The 23,500-nt window shown below is 34.6% G+C and overlaps 1 long non-coding RNA gene across 1 annotated transcript in view; it reads right to left on the bottom strand.

The window, feature by feature from the left end:
• LOC128250706 (uncharacterized) overlaps nucleotides 1-20,848 on the bottom strand; it is a 165,843-nt gene extending 144,995 nt beyond the window's left edge. Inside the window, exon 1 of the long non-coding RNA XR_016238393.1 lies at nucleotides 20,403-20,848. This is a non-coding gene — a long non-coding RNA (uncharacterized LOC128250706). The remainder of the gene's footprint in view (nucleotides 1-20,402) is intronic.
• Between the last annotated feature and the right edge of the window lie 2,652 nt (nucleotides 20,849-23,500).

Genomic DNA, 23,500 nt, shown 5'->3' with positions numbered 1-23,500 from the left:
CCCAGGTTCAACATTTTCCCAAGACACCTGATGAAGGTTGGAGGGTATATCAGCAAACAAGATGAGGACAAATATCCGTCAAATGTAAATAATGTACATAATTCCTCATCTCTTAAATATAGAACTGCAATATTACTGTAACAACTATTAATATCCTTTAATTTTTTACTTGTTTTGGTCATTGGACTGTGACCACGCTGGAGCACAACATTGAAGGGTTTTAGTTGAAAGAATCAACCATAATACTTATTTCTAGAACCTGATACTTATTCCATCAGTTTCCTTTAATGAACTTTTAAATTATGGAGATGAAGCAAAAAAAAAAAAAGCCACCGGTTGTCAATCAATGGAGGACAAGCACAAACACAAAGACACACACATAAATTTACATACAGACACACACACCAATATATAGTAAAAACAGATGAATGGGTTACATGGTATTGCTACAATTGTTTCAAGAGTCTTTATTGTGATGTAGACCTAGTACAGTAAGGTATGCAGTATGCACAACATCCTTAAAATTATGCAATATGTTATGCAACTCTCAACTCATCAGGCTACCAAATAAACTAGTGAGCAGTAACATGTTGATTAATCAACAGATGATCAAGTGAAATTTCTAATCATGTTTACCAACATCAAGGAAATGTAAATTACTAGATACATATCTATATCCCTGTATTATAGACTTTATCACTAGTAATAAGATTTATGAATAATTTTTAAATAGCATAGTGTTTCCCTATACTATCATGCTTATAATTGATCATATTTAAGCTACCATTGCCCAACCTTAGTTCTAATAACTAATACAGATGGCTGTAAGCCCATTTGATCGATATTTTACATAATTTAATAACATTCAATTTGTTTCTAGCTTTAGGCGATATCTTAATAATATTTGCATCCTCCTCCTTAGTCACTGACTTTAAAATTCTTTATAATTCATTTTAATTCTATAAATTTAGTTAGCATTAATTAGTATGTATGGCCTTTATAATTCTTTATGATTCTTATCAACTCTTTTTCTTGTTACTCCTAATAGTTTTAAATAATTATAGTAATGTATTAGCTGTCTACTGAACATGTATGAATTTTATTGATTTGCTTTACTCTAAATGATATTGAGACAATACTGGCTGGCAGAAACGTTTGGCCCGCGGTTTTTATGCTGTTTTCATGAATATTGGTTCTGTTTTTCTTTCTCTATTATTTCTGACCTTCAACTGATAACTTCTTTGCTGTTAAATCACTGATATTTGCACATTTTGATATTTAACTAAAATAATTTTGTAAATTTGCAAACTTATAAGTTTATACCTTTAGGATGGCATCAATTATTGCCTATAATACTTTCATTAGTCTAGGATGCATAATCATTTATTTATGCCAATACTGCTTTCCAGTCAATGTGTTGACCACTTTCTCTCTTTAATCTATCTTATTCTCTTTCTATTATTTCTTTTCCTTTACCTCTTTATCCTTCTTTTCTCTCACACTCCTCTGTAATTTCATGGGAACTTTACTAAACTACAGCTCTCTTGAAGTTATTCTCCTTAAATTATAAAAGTTAATATTCTATTAGTTATGTACTAATCAATCAAAGCACTTTTATGAAGATTAATTAATTAAGAAAGTGAATGAGTAACTCTGGATTTTATTAACCAGGCCAATCCTATATGGCAATTCTTCAAAACTAATGTAAATGGCTTTTTTATGAATAGAATCAGCAGCTATTCTTTGAACATGCTTTGATAAGGTCAAATGGCATGCTTGGTGCTTGCCATCTACCAGGGCATAAACATGTTCTGCCACTACTAGTAGTGTCAACACTACTTGTATTAATACAAGATTAACCCCCCCCCCTTTACAGTCCCATTATAAATAAAACATTCCTCTCCAATTTTTATCGGATTTAAATCATCTCATTATCTCCCAATTTTATACTCTAAATTTCCTTTTTTCCTTCTTTTCTTCCCTTCTTGTCCAACGTACTGTCTAGTAGCGTTCCAACCTCCAACGGCTTTTTCAAATAAATTACATAACAATCTTCTCTAACTACAGTTATCATCTTCGGTTAAAATGTCTTACGGTTAAGCTGGTTCCCATGCATTTCCCTGAAGAGAAGATTACATTCTTATCAACATCATCTATTCCTATGGATGGTATAATTTGTAATCTTTGAAACATATGTTGGAAATAAAAGAATTCATTTAACATATGTGTTTTACTCCATTTACTAAATTTATATATTTACTCAAGTACCCAAAATAACAAGGAGTTTCAACCTCATAAACAGGAGTTACACCACAGGCATTCTGTGATCTTTGCTACTCTGGTATCTATTAACCAATTTATTTTGTCCGAGTTAATTATTAACAAGGAGAAAATAAATACATATAATAAAATATATATATATATATACATATATATATGGAAACAAGTGAAGGTTGGTGGCAGGAAGGGCATCCAGCCATAGAAAATCTGCCTCAATGATCTCACTCTATCCTACACAAGCACAGAAATGTGGCCCTTAAGTTAATGAACATGATGATGATGATAAATGTATACACCTTCACACATACACAAACGCATACAGATATGTGTGTGCATGTGTGTTTATATGCATAAATGGAAAGAAAGGCCATTCAGTACATTGTATGGAGAATATAACTTATAATGAAATGGTTTATGGTTCAATACGGCATTGCTTAATCTTTCACACAGAGGTAAAATAGGTCTGTGATCTTCTCAGATGCAATTCATGAATCACATCTAAAAGATCACAGGCGTACAGTGAATCTACACTTGATTATATGCATGGGTGTGTGTATGTGTGCATGTGTGTGTGCTTGTGTGTGTGCTTGTGTGTATATGACTGAGAGAGAGAGAGAGAGTGAAAGAGAATGTGTGTATGCGTGTGTGTGTGTGAGAGAGAGAGAGAGCTAGAGATTGTGTATGTTTGTGTATGTGTGTGTGTGTGAGAGAGAGAGAGTGAGAGAGAATGTGTACGTGTGTGTGCGGGTGGATGGGGGTGTGTGTTGTGCATGTTATCAAACACAGATGGAATCTATGCATATATAATATATATATATATAGACATGATATATGTATTTATACAGAGATATCTCTAAAGTAAATAGACACCCCCCTTTTATATACATATATATATATATATATATATATATACACACACACAGATACACATGTATGTATGTATGTATATACATATATATATAAGTATATATATATGTATATATACATGTGTGTACACACATATATATATATACACACAATAAAAAAACATAGAAAGAATACTCTAAAGAATAGAGGAGTAATTATTACAACAGAGTGAGTACATTTTTGTTGATCTTGCCATTACAGTATAGTACATTTTATACACACACACAAACAAACAAGAATACTCATTTTATAAGTATCAAAATATCTGTGTGTGTGTGTGTGTGTATGTATATATATGCATATTCAAATGACAACAGCAAAAGCATCACATATATATATATATATATATATGTGTGTGTATATATATATATATATATATATATATATATATATATATATATATATATATATATATATATATATATATATATATATATATATGTATAAATATATAAAAAGATAAAGAGAGCAATGGTAAAGTTGGAAATATATTTTATGGATAGAGTCTTACAGCTGTTTCTGGGAAGATCCAAAATTTCCCTTCATCGGAGACAGAAATAGTAAAGGAATCGATTATTATATCCATAGGCGGAGAGTTATAGCATGAAGTGAGAGTGAGTGTGATGAGCTGAAAAAAGAAAGAAAGAAAGAACAGTACTTGGAGTGTAGTTTCATTCCAGTAGTAAGTATCCGTGCAAAGTAATCCTTGTGGGAATTTTCCGGAAATAGTTGCTGCAGCAAAGGCTGAAATAGCAGAGGTGGATAACTCTCCGCCTATGGATATAATAATCGATTCCTTTACTATTTCTCTCTCCGATGAAGGGAAGTTTTGGATCTTCCCAGAAACAGCTGTAAGACTCTATCCATAAAATATATTTCCAACTTTACCATTGCTCTCTTTATCTTTTTATATATTTATACATACACACGCTAATACACGACCTATAATCCCCAATCCTGTTCATACAACGACTGGGGCATAACTAGTCGGTATACAGCACTTACTCGGTATTACCTGTATCTTTTTGGGTTTGGTTAAATCTAATACCCTCCTCAACCTATATATATATATATATATATACATACGCACACACACATCTATGTGTATATGTACGTACATACATACATATATATACACATACATAAATGTACGATGTGTTCACATAAGGCAGTCAGTAGAGCACCAAACGTTTATATACCAAGGACACAAGTAATTTTAGGGTCAGAGGGTCACATCAGCCCAAGCTAGTCATCCCAAGATGGATTTGACAAATGCATATTTCTCCATAAAACTCTCTCTCTTTCGGAGAGGCACAAGCACATATACAAACATACACACGCGGCAGTAATTTCCGCCTACCAAATTCAATCACAAAGCTTCGGTCGGCACGGGACTATAGCAAGGTGCCACGCGGTGGGACTGAACCCGAAACCATGTAACTGGGAAGCAAGCTTTCTAACCACACAGCCAAAGACAAACATAATAGTGATAGTAGCAATGACACTGATGACGGTGATGATGATGATGAGGGGGGGGGGAGGACGGCGACGACGACGATGACAACAACAACGACAACGTCAATAACAATGATGACAAATACAATGACAGCAACAATGCTGCTGCCACCGCCGATGCTGCCGCCACCCACCAATGACGTCGCCACTAGTGACGTTGCCAGTGACGCCGCCACTGATGACAACGACGCCGATGATGATGATGATGATGACAACAGTGGTGATGATGCCAATGACAACAATAACAATGATGATGATGATGGTAGCGACACTGAAGATGATGATGATGAAGATGAAGTATTGACTCTGCTACTATCATCTGGCTTTACAGACAAAGATAATGATTAGGAAAGAGAAAAATTTTTAAGAATGACAAACTTAATGACACACTTAATGACACAAACAGTTGCCATTTGAAAAGAACAAAACAAAACCAGAAAGATAATACATATTCAAATGACAACAGCAAACGCATCATCAACAGCAGTAATTTATCTTTTGCAAGCATTGCACATCACAAAGAGTAACATGATATAAATGAACTCCAAGCAAAAGAAAAAGTGTGGAAGCTGTTGGTCACAAATGAGAGTGTTTACTTGCCTGAATGATGTGAGTAAGAAATGGCAATGAAGAAAATGCTATTGGCCTTATTTTCAAATAAAAAAAATAATAATAATTAAAGAAGAGGTTCTTATATGTCCCTGAAAGAAGAATTAAAGGGTGCCTGGACCAATATGTAGTCCCTCAAGAGGAACAATCTGTATGTGGGTCCATGCCTATTTTTTAAATCTGTTAATGAGATTGAGAAGGTATGCAGAGCTTGTTCACTTCACATTTGCTCATAGGATGGTACTGCAAAACAACTGCAGTGGAAATACAGGGGACACGACCAGAGACCTAGATGCTGATGTAGATCCTTGCCTTTTAGTCACCTTGTGATACAGTACAGGTAAGGCAAACCATAAATTCAGGTGTGATTTGCAACAACATATGGTCAGGTAAAGTCTGCATGAATTCACTCCCTAATAACCCCAGAAGACTCCAAGTCTTCCTCCATAGTGGAAGAAGAGAGGAAATCAGTCAGATTTGCAGTGCAGAGCAGAGATCCCTCTAGCTACATGTGTGGAAGCCTGACATATTGCTCAAATAGGGGAAAGAAAAGAAACAGAGATGAATGGTTGTAAACTGTAGTAAATGACTACGACTGACAATGTCATCACTGTTGCCATGACACCACTTGTCATAGCTCTGAGTATAGCTAGACCTGAAGCAAACAACTGCTTCATCTGCAGTACTGTTAGTGCTAGGACTAATAAAATAGTGTTCCATGAATTCAAGGGATCCCTTCTACCATTACAGAGCCAGCCAGAAGTTACAACAACAGTCCAACACATCATGTGATGATGTGTGGAGGAATAGGGAATCTTACAAAAGCTGGATATATGTTGGGGGTCAGTGAAACAAGAGCAAAAAAGCAGGAAGTTCCTCATGAAAAGGTAACTAGGAAAAATTACCCTCAGGAAAAGGTACCCTTATGAAAAGATACCAATGAAAAAGTACCCTCATAAAAAGGTACCTTCATGAAACGGTACTCTCAGGGAAAGGTGCCTATGAAAAGGTACCCTCAGAGAAAGGTACCTATGAAAAATTACCCTCAGGAAAAGGTACCCTCAGGAAAAGGCACCTTCAGGAAAAGGCAACCTCATGGGAAAGCACCCTCAGGAAAAGGTACCCTCAGAGAAAGGTTATTATGAAAAGGTACCCTCAGGAAAAAGCACCCTCAGAGAAAGGCAAGTTCATGAAAAGGTACCTAATCTGGAGTATCTGAACATCATGGTCATTCAAAGGAAAAACTAAAACTTCACTGATCTGATTGTGAACCTACAAAGGAACAAATTTATGCTGACTGAAGAAAATATAAGGAGTGTATACAGGCACCCTTACAGGTTAGGTTAGATCGTTGTTAAAGACCTCGTCAGCAGACATTAGCCATTGTATCAACAGATGAGTGATCACCTTTCCTAGGCTGTTCGACTTTTCAGGAGCCAAAGGTTATGAAAGTTGTGCGCTGTCCTATCAACACAATGGCTTCTTGCCCTTGTGGGAGTAGATTGCTCTTGTTTGTTTGTTTTTTGTACCAAATTTGTTTTAAAATACCATGTTATGTTTTTGCTCCACCCCACTGTTTGATCACCACTACCACCATCACCATCATCATCATCATCCTTATCCTTGCTGTAGTCGTCATTGTCATTGCCGTTAACATCATTATCATTACTACCATCATTATTGTCACCACCACCACCACCACCACAACCAACATCAATTTTACATCTGCTTTCTATGGTTGTAAAGGTCATCACAAACCAAGTTTGTGAGGATTCTTGCATGGAGTTACTGCCCTTCTGGACAGGTTTCTGGACCACTTCCCACTTGTATGTTCTATTTTTGTAATGGGAAATACCCTTCCTTATGCCAAGTACTTTATGTAGAGTATTGAGAGCATTTTATTGTGGCACCAGCACTGGAGGGGTTGCCTTCTACTCGGCAAGACCAAGAGCTTCTCATTATTATTCATTGTTTCAGTTGATTCAAAGCAAATGTAACAGAGAGAGGGTGAACAGAAAAGGGAGTGATGACAGAGAGAATGATGTGTTATCCACCCCCACCACAGAAACTCACACACACACACACACCACCACCACCACCACCACATGTTTTGTAAACTTTTGTGTGGCATGTTTAATGTTTGTAGGTATGGCTCCTCCTCCTCATCATCATCATCATCATCACCACCACCACCATCACCACCCACTCCCAAGCTGCCCTTGTGGCAAAAATTTGAAATCATCATCATCATCATCATCATCATCATTATTATTATTATTATTAAAATACCTCAATCCTTTCTATATTATTATTATTATTATTATTATTTTCATTATCATCATTATTATCATATATGACACGTGGTACACTGTACACCTATTCAGGTAATGTCAATTTGATGGAGAGAGTCAGCTTAATGTACAGCACATACATTTAACATTATAAACAAATCATTTGTGCAGGTCATTCGGCAAAAAGCTGAATACATATACATTGTCTTCTACAGGAGAGTTCATCATTGTTATTATTATTATTATTATTATTATTATTATTACTACTATTACTATTCCTCTTCTTCTTCTTCTTCTTCTTCTTATTATTATTATTATTCAAGGTAAGCTGGCTGAATGCTTAGTGGCATTTCATCCAGACTTATGTTCTGAGTTCAAATTCCACTAAGGTCAACTTTAGCTGTCATCCTTTTGATTTTGATGAAATAAGTACCAATTGAGCACTGGGGGGGGGGATGTAATCAACCTGCCCCTACCCCTCAAAATTTCAAGCCCTGTTCCTATAGAAGAAAGAATTATTATTATTATTATTATTATTATTATTATTATTATTATTATTATTATTATTAAGTTTGATTCTTGTAATGTGAATATGGGTTTGTTTTTTGTTTTTTCACTCTGGCATTGAAATATCATTTCAAGCATTACCGAATAAAAGTTTTCATTGGAGTACACGTAAAAAGAACTATAATTGTCGATAATTGAAGGGCTGCCCTTGATATCTGCAAGCAGACAATAGAAAGAGAGGTATGATTCATAAACTTTTCAAATTTTATTCATACACATTACATTTTCTCATCCAAAATGGCTACCACACATAATTATGCAACAAGACCAACACTACAATGGCAGCAAAAAATAAAAAAAGAAACACAAAGCTAAAACACAATTAAAATGCACAAGAAGAATAAAATAAGCAACAGTTTCATAAACATGGAAGAAAATGTTCCAAATACTCAAATAAGCTTATCTTGAAGACAGCAACAGTAATAACAACAACAACAGCAGGAGTGATTCTTACATGAAGTCAAATACTGCAGCTCATTCATATTACAGTTGTGTGAAGGCTAAATTTCCTTCAATACAAAATGAACTAATGGAATTTTTAGAGCTATCACATTTATGAGAAAAATATGTAGGTGGGGGAATTTTATAAAGCTGAATAGCATTGCTTTGCTAGAAGAAATAATCCAGAAGATGTCAGAGAGAAAAATTATATATCTTTGTTGACAAAAAAAGATGGAATCAGATTAAATTTTTCCTCACTTCAAGTAGTACCACAGGCTCCCCAGGACACATCCAGAGATATTTTCTGTCCTGAAAAGGTGAAAAGCATGGCACTGAATGCAGTACTTTCCAAACTGAAAACACAGCCAAAACATAAGCTGAACCTGTTAGATATTTGTCTCACTATATGTTGGTGATTCAGAGTCACAATGAGAAACATAAAAAATGATGGAGATTTTTGACTAGGGGTTATATTTGTATCATAGAATGGATATGAGAGAATGGTCAAGGCAGGGTTTATGAAAGGTGACTTATGATCAGTGAGCATCAAAAAGGATTCACAAATCCTAATAATATTCTAAGGCCACAGAGCCATACCAGAACTGTGCCTCATAAAAGGCACCAGGACAAAGTGCATGAGATTAATGATACAGAAAAAAATTCTTAGTTGTTACATTTGTTGGAGTAAAATACACCTTAAAGCTGACTGCCCAGAAAAGCTGAGAAAATTAGGGAAAAACAAAAGGAAAATGAAAATAATGAAAAAAATGAAAATCAACCATAACAGCAAAAAGCACAAACACCAGTTTTCCAGAACATCACCAACCAAAACTCTGAAGATGGCAAAGGGAATATCTTTAGACCCAGTATCAGAAGTAGATGAGCAAATATCTTGGCTCTTAACAGTACCAACTTGTAGGATTACATTTTTATCATGTGACATGACAGAAATAATAATTAAGGATAAAAATTCCCAAACAGTTGGTGAAAATAAAAAAGGGAGAAAGAATTAAAAAATCAAAGGTAAATAACACACAATATATACCAAAAAGAAAATATGTGAAGTGGAACAATTTCTTCCGAATGACAATACAATCAAGTAGTTGTATACTGCCAACTTAACGTGACAGTCCCAATAAGGGAATATACCACTCTATGGCACTTTGGCCAAGTGTCTTCTGCTATAGTCTCGAGCAAAGCCTTGTGAGTCGATTTGGTAGACGGAAACTGGATGAAGCTTGTCATATGTGTGTGTGTCTGTGTCTACATGTATGTGCGTGTGTATGTGTGCGTGTGTGTGTATCTGTGTGTGTATGTGTGTGTATTTGTGTGTGTATTTGTGTATTTGTGTGCGTGTGTGTGTGTCTATGTTTGTCTCCTCCACCACCACTGCTTGACAGCTGGTGTTGGTATGGTTATGTCCCTGTAATTTAGTGGTTCACCAAAAGAGAATGCTAGAATAAGTACAAGGCTTTAAAAAAAAAAAGTTCTGGAGTTGATGCCTATAGTAGAAAGGATTATTATTATAATTTTTTTTTAAAAATAAAATATGGTCCATTGTCTTCTGCTGAACCGGGGTCATCCCTTGACCCTAGGGTCACAGCAGGTCCTCATCTCATGGAGAGTACACGGCATAAAATGTGTGCGGAATCTAGCAACACTTTTATTATTATCATCGTTATTATTATTATTATTATTATTATTATTATTCATGCGGTGAGCTGGCAGAAACGTTAGCATGCTGGGTGAAATGCTTAGTGGCATTTCATCCGTTCTTACATTCTGAGTTCAAATTTCGCCGAGGTCGACAAATTAAGTACCAGTGAAACACTGGGGTCAATGTAATCGACTAGACCCCCTCCCCCAAAATTTCAGGCCTTGTGCCTATAGTAGAAATGATTATTATTATTATTATTATTATTATTATTATTATTATTATTAAAGCAGTGAGCTGGCTGAATCATTAGCGGCATTTCGTACATCTGTATGCTCTAAGCTCCAATTCTGCCGAGGTTGACTTTATCTTTCATCCTTTCAGGGTTGATAAAATAAGTAACAGTTGAATACAGGGGTCGATGTAATTGACTCGTCCCCTTCTCCAAATTGCTGCCCTTGCTGAGGTACACCTGGTGGTTGGGGTAACCGGGATGTGTGGGGTTCTTCGGTTAGCCCTGTGAAGAACTCCCCACCTATCGGGGAATTTTTATTGTTTAATTATATTTGTAATTATTTATATCATACACAACATTGTGCCAAGCCCCACTTGTTCCTTGTGTCGTATTGTCCCTTTTGTTTTGTGTTCAGCCCTTGTGGCCAATAAAGAAAATTTTATTATTATTATTATTATTATTATTGTTATTATTATTATTATTATTAGTAGTAGTAGTAGTAGTAGTAGTTAACAACAGTAAGTTGATTTTAAATAATACAATCTCAGAGATTTTTTATTCTTTTTTGTGTTTTTACTTGATGAGAGTAACTTTTTCTTGTTTCTTTTTCTTTCATTATTTGTTGTTGTTGTTAATTTTTTTTACAATTTATTTATTCATCTATTTATTTATTCATTTATTACTAAGTGGGTGAGGTAAGGAAATTTTCCGTTGAGTTCTTTTTCTCATTTCAACTTCCTGGCAATAACACAGTAACAATAACAATAATAATAATAATAATAATAATAATAATAATAATAATAATAACAACAATAACAACAACAATAATAATGATAATTATAATAATAATAATAACAATAATAATGATGATGATGATGATGATGATAATAATAATAATAATAATAATAATAATAATGATGATGATGATGATGATGATGATGATGATAATAATAATAATAATAATGGTGATGATGACTGTGACAATACAGCAACAATAATAGAAATATTAATAATAAAACAGAAGTGATGATGATGATGATGATGATGATGATGATGATGATGGTTGGGGTGGTGGTGGTGGTGATGATGACAATAATAATAGAAATATCAATACTGATAATACTAACAATAATAACATCAGCAACAAAAATAATAGCAATAATTATAATAATAATAATAATAATTCAAACATAAATTGATAAAAAGAGAAAGCAAAGTTTTAAAAAAATACACCAAAAAAATAGCAGATGGATGATGATAGCAAGATGATTAGAGTAAGTGGGTGGTTAGATTGATGGTGAAGCTAAAAAAGAAACCATTGTATACAGAATATTTATTGAGTGTGTGTGGGGGGGGGGGATTACGTGCATATATGATAGGCAAAGATATTGGGGACTAAAACTTGAGGGGAAATGAAAATTTTGTTCCAGTTCTATCAATATTTCTCAATATTCTTCGTATTCTTTGACAATCAGGAAAAGATTTTTCAACAAAAGTGATTTGAGGAAAAGTTGATAAAAGAATTGAATAAATATATAGAAATTGAGGTACAATTACTGAAGGTGTGTGCACGTGGTAGTACATTATGAAGGTGTGTCTATGTCTGCTTATGTATGTATTATACTACATTATAAATGTGTGTGTGTGTGTGTGTGTGTGTGTGTGTGTGTGTGTGTGTGTGAGTGAAATATAATACCTTATAGAAGGTATGTGTGCAATACATTATTAATGTGTATGTGTGTGTGGTATATATTATAGAATAGATGTGTGTATGCAGAACATTATGAATGTGTGCATATATCTCTGTGTGTGTATGCATGTGTGTGTATGTATGTATGTGTGTGTACATGGTATAGTGCATTATAGAAGATACGTTTGTGTGGGATAGTACATTATGAATGTGTGTGTGTGTTTTAGAGTATGTTATGAAAGTGTGTGTGCGTGTTTAGTACTTTATAGAGGTGTGTGGAGAGAATAGTACATTATGAAGGTGTGTGTGTGTCATAGTACATTATGAAGGAGTGTGTGTGTTTGTGTGTGTGTATGTATGTGTGTGCATGGTGGTGAGGTGTAATACATTAAAGAAAACGTGTGTGTGCGTTACAGTACATTACAGAAAGTATGTAAATGTATAGTCTTGTATATTATGAATGAGTGTGTGAAAGCGTACATTACGAAAGTATGTGTGTGTATGTGGGCGGGTTTGGTACAATACATCATAAAAAGTGTGTGTGTGTGTGTGTGTGTGTGTGTGTGTGTGTGTGTGTGTGTGTGTGTGCTATAGAACATTATGGAGATATGTGTATGTATGTGTATATACATTTAGTACATTGTAGAAAGTGTGTATATATATATATGTAGTTTTATACATTATAGAAGGTGTGTGTGGAATAGAACATTATAAAGGTACGTGCGTGTTTTTGTAGGTCATTATAGATGTGTCATATAATACATTACAGATAGTGTGTGTCTGTGTGCTATAGTTTATAGTACATTATAGAAAGTGTGGTGGGGTGAATAAAACATTATAGAAGTGCACATGAATGAGTATATAAGTTGTATGCATTATTGTACATTACGAAAATGTGTATTTGGTATAGTACATTGTGGAAAGTATGTGAAATAGTACATTAGAGATAATGTTTATATTATAGTACATTAAAAATATATATATGCTATAGTACATTATAGAAGGTGTATGAGCTATATTGCATTATAGGAGGTATATATACTACAGCATATTATAAAGGGTGTATATGTTATAGTTATATGTTATATGATATATATTGAGCGTAGCTATTGCCAGTACTGCCTGACTGGCCTTCGTGCCAGTGGTACGTAAAAGCACCCACTACTCTCTCAGAGTGGTTGGCATTAGGAAGGGCATCCAGCTGAAGAAACTCAGCCAAATCAGATTGGAGCCTGGTGTAGCCACCTGGTCCACCAGTCCTCAGTCAAATCGTCCAACCCATGCTAGCATGGAAAGCGGATGTTAAATGATGATGATGATATATCATTGTTTCTTATTGTTTCTGTAGTTTGTGATATGGAAATCAGCAATACTCGGGAAGAGTACCAAAATACGATTTTAGCAAAGCATACTTAGTATCCTCCTATGGATCCGAATGTTGGAAAACAACCAAAAGTATTGCTGTTTTACTTGTCTGTGAAACAGCAGCATAGTCGAGATGTGTTTTCTTCTCTTACTCTTGTTTTTTGCAAACATCTTCAAAACGACTTTCTAAAATGAAATTCCATTATGCAGCTGAGGAGTACATTTTCATTGTATTTTCTGTAGTGTTCTCACTACATGAATAAATGGAGCTTGTACGAAACGTACGTACTGCTATAACCTATTGAATTTTTGTTGCTTAACTTCAAATTTTATTCACCAAATCTCTTGATTTTGTTTTTGGTTTTTATCCTACCAAATTCTGGTGCCTCAAGCATTTTAAGTACCACATTTAATCTTTTGATTAAATCTATATTATTATTATTATATATATATATATATATATATATATATATATATAAACTGAGAATGTGTGTGTTTGTGTCTGTCTGTATGTGTGAATCTCTAAAACTCAAGAACTACCCAACCGATTTCATTCAAATTTTACACATGCATTACTTAGGGTCCATGGAGTGTCATGGAACAAAAAAGTTTTCAACTTCTTGCCTAATGCGAGCCCAGAACAATCTTTTAGATTGGTTCAGTATTACATGTCAAAAGTGAAAAAATTAGATCTATATTGTAATGTATTATATGTATGTGACTGTATGGGAGAGTGCATGTATGCGTATTGTCACATTTTGTGTATGAATCTATATGTGTCGGTGAGTGTATATGTGTTTGCACACCCATTTCATACATTATTAAACACACACATACATCTACACATGCATATACATATGTGATGAGAACAGCTGGAGGTGAGACTCTTCACAAAAACCAATTATGTGACAGATCCAAGGTATATAAAAATACACATCTACCGTTCAATTAACAGTTCATAATTATTGCAGCAGTTGCAAGGTATTTACAATTTGCTTATATTTGGTCATTTTACACTGCATACAAAAATATAGACATACTACATACATACAACTACTTACAAAAATAGAGATTAATGTATATTTTTTCTATGTTCATAATTTTTGGTTTAAAACATTGACAAAAATACGCCACTAAAAAAAAACATAATCTCTCCAGAAACACCTATCAAACTAGGAGGATTCAGAAAATCGAAGGCAAGAGTCTCAAGAGACAAGGGACATGACACTTTCTCAAGATTAGCAAAAGCACGCTTGCAGCATATCAGATGGAGTTTCAATACAGAGGAGATAAGACACTTTCCAAAGATCACCAAACACATGCTGCAGCATATCAAAGAGATGTAGTCTCAAGAGAGAAGGGAGAGGAGACTTTCTCAACATCAGCAAAGCATGCTGCAGCACATCAAATGGAGTCCCAAGACAGAAGGGAGATGAAACCCTCAAGATCAGTAAAGGCATGCTGCAGCACATCAAATGGAGTCCCAAGACAGAAGGGAGATGAAACCCTCAAGATCAGCAAAGGCATGCTGCAGCACATCAAATGGAGTCCCAAGACAGAAGGGAGATGAGACCCTCAAGATCAGCAAAGGCATGCTGCAGCACTTAATGCCAAATCATTAAAACAACATTTAGCATGCCAGATGACACAGAGATCTAATGGAATAGCTCTCCAAAACAAACCATGTACAAATTCGTTCTTCACAACACCTGGAGTTGTTTTCAGATACGATCCATCCCATTCTTATAAAAATGATAATTCTGTCCAAATTAGTGTGCTAAACTCAAATTGTCATTTATGCAAAGCTTAAATAATTTACTCCACAAATGTTTTGTTATCGATGCTGCACTTTCCTGTATCACCTGCTTCAACATGAATGTAATATATACATACAAACTATGCCGTTTAATCCTTAGTAATGCTGGGTATCTCTGCTAGTATGTTATACATATGTTACCTAACATTCTGTTGAACCCCCAGCCTGAAACTGATTGGTAAGACTGGCTATAAATATATATATATATATATATATATATCATGGCACTCCATCAGTTACAACGACGAGGGTTCCAGTTGATCCGATCAACAGAACAGCCTGCTCGGGAAATTAATGTGCTGAGCACTCCACAGATATGTTACCCTTAACATAGCAGTGGCTGTTTAACCTCAAGCAGACTGCTGTCTTCTCAAAGGCACTCCAACTGTGGCCAACCTGTCTTATCACAATATGCAAGAAAAGTATGACATGTGTACCAGTGTGTCGTTTTCTGAAACATTGAGGTGTGAGATGAAGGACATTTGGCTGTTATTCTTAGCAGGTGAAGCAATAGTGAGTGTGTGTGATGTAATATGATATGCTGTGTGGAGGGATGAAACTGTGTTTGCAAAAGAGATAAAATGTGTGTGTGTGTGTGTGTGTGTGTGTGTGTGTGTGTGTGTGTGTGTGTGTGTGTGTGTGTGTTTTGATGTAATATGCGAAAGAAAGAAAGGAGAAAGGGTAATGCAATGCAGTGAATGTGAGGGGTAAAGAGAGAAAATGTGATAGGGTATGGTGGAGAGAAGGGGGAAAAGGCAGAGGGAGGGAGACAGGCAGACAGTTGACAAACAGATAATCATGAAGGAAGAGAGAGAGAGAGAGAGAGAGACAACAACAAAGAATTATATTATTAAGAAAAAGTGTAGGAGTATGGAGGTTGTGATGATAGAACATTCTGAAAGAACAGAATAGTAGGGATAGAGGTAAACAGGAAAAAAAGAGAGAATACAGTGGAGGGGAGGGAGAGATGATGGGAGAAGTGATGGGAGAGGAGTGAGAGGAGGGGAGAAGAAAAAGAAGAGAAAGGCAAGAGAGGAGAGGAGAGAGTGGGAAGGGGAGAGGAGGGGAACAGATAGAGATGAAGGAGAGGATGGAAGAGGAGGGGAGAAGAAAGAGGAGTGGAGAAAGGAGAGAACATAAAGGGTGAAGATATATCAGAAGCAAAATATAGATCTCACCTTATCCAATAACAATCTTGATATCAAGGGATAAAAATCTACAATATAAAATCTTTAAATCTGGATTTATGCTTATCCGTTAAATTCCTAAACCAGTTTTTGACAGTGCAGCTATCTGCCTCAAGTGTGTCTGATCAAGGACATATTTGATAAATTCAGTTGTTTATGAAGCCAAAGTCAATACAATACTCCAAGACAAAGTAATTGTGAGGAAAAATTAAATTAGTTTGTGTGAAGGTAATTTTAAAAGCCATTATGCAAACCACGAGTCTTCTTTTTGACACATTGGTAAAAATGAAGCCACTAAGTTGGCTAGCCCTGTATGAGATCTGAAGACCAACTGCCCACTACAGGCAATCAAGTGGAGAACTATGATGAAATCTACACCATATACAAATGGATCAAATAAAGGCGAAGTGTGTATTGCTGAAAGATTTCTCATTCTTTTTAAATCCAACAATTCCACCACAGTATTTAAATCCAGATCCAAAATCTTCAGCAAATGCAAGCACATGAACAAATTTCTTTTGCCAAACTGGAGGACACCGTTCTCTCCAGAGTGAGTAGCTAGCTCACAGACTGTGACCTCCTCTCTATTATATTATTCTACACCAGCAAAATAAATTATGATTTCTTGTAGAAACAAAGAGGATGCAGATCTTAGTTTCCATACTTTTCTTCTCTCCTCATTCCACTTTTTGCAGCAACCTTCTTCTCATTTACCTTCTTATCTTTGCTCATGTTTTTTCAAAGGCCAGTGTCCTGGTTTTTAAATAGGACCGACAGTATCACTGAGCCTGAAGGAATGCTTGGAGATAATGGTATGTTATATAAATCTGCCAAATTATTGTCTCTATGGCATGAAACTATTAGTAGGTCTTTTTAAATCCTGTATATATTAAATTATATATATATATATATATATATATATATATATATACATACATACATACATACATACATACATACATATATATATATATATATATATAATTTATATAAGGGTATTACTATATGCCCTTATATAAATTATATATATTTATGGAAAAAAACGATGGTTTTTTTTCCTTATGGGGTTTTTTCACGCTGACTACTTGATAAATTTTTATAAAGATTTTATCCTATATTATATTATATATATATATATATATATATATATATATATATATATATATACATACATACATACATACATATATATATATATATATACATATATATATATATATATATATATATATATATATATATATATATATATATATATATATATATATATATATATATCATCATCATCATCATCAAACATCTTTTTTCCATACTGGCATGGGAGTGCAACTCTTGAAGCAAGCCTTTTAAAAACAGATTCAGCCGCAGATCATATGATTTCATAATTAGTGCACAAAATGCACTTTTTAATTGTCAGTGCAGGCATAATCATATATATATATATATATATATATATATATATATATATATATATACACACACATTCAGACTCTTCTATTTTTCCTGAGCATCAAATTAATACACCTTGTTCGTTATTCCCTCATCTATCTGTCTTTTGTTTTCCTTTGGTTTTTGTACAACAATGGACGATATATATATATCAGTGGCATGCGGTGACTTCTGGGGTTGGGCATGCAATGAATTTCTTTGCCCCCCCCCCTCCCCCAGAAATTTTTCAGTAAAAAAAATTTCGTATTCCTATGATTTACATATGGGAGATTCTGAATATGCAATCACCCCCGTATAAATGGCTCTGTAGAGATGAGCCTGAAATAAGTGTATTGTTTGTATTTTTCTTTCTCTTTGAAACGTCAGTACTTTCCCATCCTCACTCTCCCTTAAAAAAAGTCTAAGAATCGTAAGTGAAATGTAATAAAGACGAAAAATGGATTCTGTTAAAATTTTTGCATATTCGGAATCTCTGTTAAAAGTAGGAATCCGAAAGTCTAAAAATCATAAGTGAAATGTAATAAAGATGAAATTGGATTCTGCTAATATTTTTGCATATTCGGAATCTCTGTTAAAGGTAGGAATCCGAAAAAACATTTTTCACAAAAATTCGTTTTTCAAAGGGGTGCGATTCTGCATTAGCCCCTATACCTCTTGGTTGAGCCGAATCAATTTGAAATGATTTAATTAAGAGAAGAACACATTTAGTTACATTATATGGCCATGGTTTTAGATCGTTACGCTCTCGAAGACAAGTCAGGTGCTTTATCATGCTACTTGTCAATTCCGGGAAAATTATTGATACTCAAGCAGACTGTTCCGAGACTTACTGAACTCCGTATATTAAAAGACTACGTCTCACGCACACACATTGAAAATACATGCATATACATGAATACACACACAATGAAAGACAGCGAAAATGCAACATTGCAAAAAGCCCCCCAAAACTGTTGTGGCAGAAGTCAACATCTCTGAGATTGAAACAAGACACTTATTTACGGACGTAAATAGACCACACCCAGCAGCACAGAAAGGAAAACCTATGTAGGTTAGGTTTGACGAAGAAGTCGAACCATTTCTCCTGCGAAACAATACTGATGTAATTAGGTCGAACCTTACGTTATAACAAACACTAACCAAAACCTGCAATATATGCCCTTTAATATATTAATTTTTTTTTAACGTTCTAAAATGTTATTTACCTCATTTATAAATTAATTCATTTCTTCGATCTTTCTGGACAAATATATCTATCACATTTTCATAGAAATCTTCTCTTTTCATCAATTGTTGTAATAAATCTTTTTCAATTGACATTAGTGCTAACCCAGACAGTCTTCTTTCTCCTGTCGCATTTCTTTGGTATGTTTTGATTCTACTTAATGCAGAAAAGGATCGCTCTAGAGAAGCAGTGGTAGACGGAATTGTCAAAATCAACTTGCACAGATTGAAGAGTTCTGGCATAGCTTCAACAAGATCACTGCTGTAAATGTTACTCATTAAATGACTTACACTTCGCTTTTTATAATCTTTCATTGAATACATCACACTGAGCTCACTTTGTAATCGTATTACATCAAAAAATCTGCCATAAGTGATTTTTAAAGAATCTATAGAGTCCACAGGAAATTGTTTGCAATAGTCATCAACTTTGTTGAAATTCAAAAGTTCCATGGATTTAAACTCTTCTAATGATGAATATCGTGCTTTTATTTGGTCAATTATTGTACTGATAATCGCCCTGGCAGAAAGATCGCCTTCGCAACATTCACATCGTCAATCCATGGCCTCTAAACTATAGTGTTTGACCCGAGCTCAAAAATAATTTTTAAAAATTAGTCTAATAGGTGTAAAACAACTTGATGGGAACGAATATGAAGAAAAAAAAATGCGCGCTCGCGAACGGGGGGGGGGACTCGGAACATTCACATCGTGAATGTTCCGAGACGCCTCACCGGAGCCAAGAAACAAAAGAAAAATAGTGTAATAGATGTAAAACGATTTGCTCTGAACGAATATCAAGAACACACACACATAAAGAGAAATGGTTGTTTCACTGCAACATTTAAATCTCATTTCAATGTCAATATTTTCGTTGCTTTGAAACCCAGACTTGTTTATTGACAAATGAGATGCAGTACGAGTTTTTGTCAGGGGTTTGCCACGGTTTCAAAGAACGAAAATATTTAGACACAAACGAAATTGAAATTTCGCAGTGAAACTAACGGCTTTTGTTGTTCTGGAATTACTTACAAACATCTTAACACTCAGCAAATTCTCTTAAATAATCAACAATACCCTGACCCTATTTACAAAACTTGTCACTCATTTTCAATTTTTTAAATTCTTTATGCAGACAGTTCGTGTTATTAAAATAAATTGTCTTTAACATACCTTGAAATTGTTATGTTATAGAAATAATTATAACCTGTGTGTTGCACCATTTCTTGACTACAAACAGCTAGTCCATCCTTTGGGTATAAACAAATCCATGTTCTGGGTATAAACAACAAGTCCTTCATCATCATCATCATCATCATCGTCCTTATAAATATATATTTTCTTTCCTCCTTATTTTTCTCGCATGAAGTGATGAAGCGGTGGAATATATGTAAATATATATATATATATATGAATCGCCATCATAGATCGTTGATCACTACACATTTTTTCTCTCTCCTTGTTTCTTTCTGTGGAAGAGCGTAGGCTCAAAACAGACTTTCTCAATTCCCGAGCGTTATACTCTTACATCTGTTTGTTTTCTACACCACCTGTCTTCGTCTGTTGTTTTTTTTTTTGTGAATCGGTGAAATATATGTAAAAATAAAACACAAACCGTGTCAGCGATCTATCACGGCGAATCATATATATATATATATATAAATTTAGTAAATGGAGTGAAACGCATATGTTAAATGAATTCTTATTTAACATATGCGTTTTACTCCATTTACTAAATTTATATATTTACTCAAGTACCCAAAATAACAAGGAGTTTCTACCTTATAAACAGGAGTTACACCACAGTCATTTTGTGATCTTTGCTACCCTGGTATCTATTAACCAATTTATTTTGTCGGAGTTATTTATTAACTTAGAGAAAATAAATACATATAATAATAATAACAATAATATATATATATATATATATATATATATATATATATATATATATATATATATATATATATATATGGTGGTTGTCTACACCTTAAACAGGGTTTGACCACCTCCTGTACCTACACCTTAGCCCCTTCATGGCGTCTGATGTGGCCTCCCAAACCAGACAATGTTCTGAAAAAACACCCACACAGATTGCACCTCTGATTTGAACTACCAATACCTGCACATAAGTTCTGCTCATTGTGGATCTTAACATGTCTTTTAAGACCCCCATTGGATTTGCAAGCCTTCTGGCATACACTACATTCAAACGTGTGCACAGACATATAGTCAGAATAGGTGGTTTTATATATATATATATATATATATATATTTACATATATTCCACCGCTTCATCACTTCATGGGAGAAAAATAAGGAAGACCGAAAATATATATTTATAAGGACTTGCTGTTTATACCCAAAGAACGGACTAGCTGTTTGTAGTCAAGAAATGTGCAACACACAGGTTATAATTATTTCTATAACAGGGGTCGGACTGGAGGTGCCGGAAAGCTCGGAGAATGGTGCATTGGAGAGGTAGGGTGGTGGGGTGGTAGGTGAGGGGGAAATGGAGGCGTGAGACGGCAGGGCGGGTTCGGGGTGAGAGGACTTATTCTTTGTAGTATTGATTCAATCTTTCTCTTTGCTGAACTGCTAAGCTACAGGCACGTAATCCCACCAACATCGGCTGTCAAGCGATGGCAAGGAGACACAGACACACAAACAAACATATATATATATATATATATGTATATATATATATATATGATGAGCTTCTTTCAGTTTCCCTCTACCTAATCCACTCACAAGCCTTTGTTCAACCTGAGACCATAGTAGAAGACACTTGCCCAATGTGTCACACAGTGGGACTGAACCCGGAAGTATGTGTTTATTAGCAAGCTAATTACCACACAGTCACTCAGCTGCAAAGTTATCACAAAAGCTGTTACTCAGAGTTTCACATTCCTGACATATAGAAACATGAAACTTTGAATAAAAGATTTTGTGATGTCTTTGCAGCTTTCCTCTGGTATTCAAGTACTATTTTTTCCACCTTGTTTCACATTTATGTGGTATATATACATACATATATTTACATGTATCTGTATATATATATATATTATTAATAAATCTCAAGAAAACTGCACATGTGCGGTAGATATGAAAAATTATAACATATAAGCACGAGGTATGTTTCTATGTATTGCTTCATATTTATGTGTTAATCTTGGCTTTCCTGCTGATGATAGCTGACCTAGCAAATTATTTTATTTTGCTGAAAATAGCTCGAAACCTTGGTTCAGGAAATAGATGGTAAATGTTTTTATTTTTCGATCCCTTTCGAAATTATCCCTAATTGTGGTTTGGAGTTTGACTGCTCCTTCTAGCGGGTTAGATGTCCTATTATGAACATCTCTCTTATGTGTTTAAATATACACTGTATATATATATATATATATATATATATATATATACACACACACACACACACACACACACACACACACACACACACACATGTATATATGTATATGTATGTATATGCATGTGTGTGTATGTGTGTATCCATTTGTGTGTGGCTTTTTGTATGTGTTTGTCCCCTACTCACCACTGCTTGGCAACTAATGTAGGTTTGATTCCGTACCCTGTAAATTAGCAGCTTGGCAAAAGACACAAGTGTCAGGCATAAAAGAAAACACAAGAAAAGCAACTACTGCAGTCAATTTGTTCAACTGAAACCCTTCAAGGTGGTGCTCCAGCATGGCCATGGTTCAATGACTGAGACAACCAGAAGAAGATAAATTCCCATGAGCCTTTGTAATCCATTGCAAAGCACATGAATGATGTTTCTTTATTACCATTAGTTCATTGTAATGATGTGAGCAAGATGGTCTGGAAATGGTAATGGTTTTTTGGAATGCTATTGTATTAAACTATTCATAAAGGAGTAATAAAGAAATAAAGATATGGCATAAAATGATTAAACTATAATATAATTGTGTTTTTAATATAACACACACACATATCTATACTGCTCTTTCTTTCGCTTTCACTCTGTATATGTGTGTGTGTGTGTGTGTGTGTGTACACTTACATACAGAGAGATAGTGAGAAAAAAGAAGGAAAGCAAAAGAGAGAAATATAGATATGTGTGTGTATGTGTATTCAAACGTGTGTATATATATATATATATATATCATCATCATTGATTAACGTTCGTTTTCCATGCTGGCATAGGTTGGACAGTTTGACTGAGGTCTGGAACACCAGCGGCTGCACCAGGCTCCAATCGAGTCTGGCAGAGTTTCTACAGCTGGATGCCCTTC

This window comes from Octopus bimaculoides, chromosome 25 (genome assembly GCF_046866305.1).
Source record: "Octopus bimaculoides isolate indiv1 chromosome 25, ASM4686630v1, whole genome shotgun sequence".
NCBI lineage: Eukaryota > Metazoa > Mollusca > Cephalopoda > Octopoda > Octopodidae > Octopus > Octopus bimaculoides.
The sequence above is the reverse complement of the archived record's forward strand: the minus strand, read 5'-3'. Positions and strand labels throughout refer to the sequence as shown.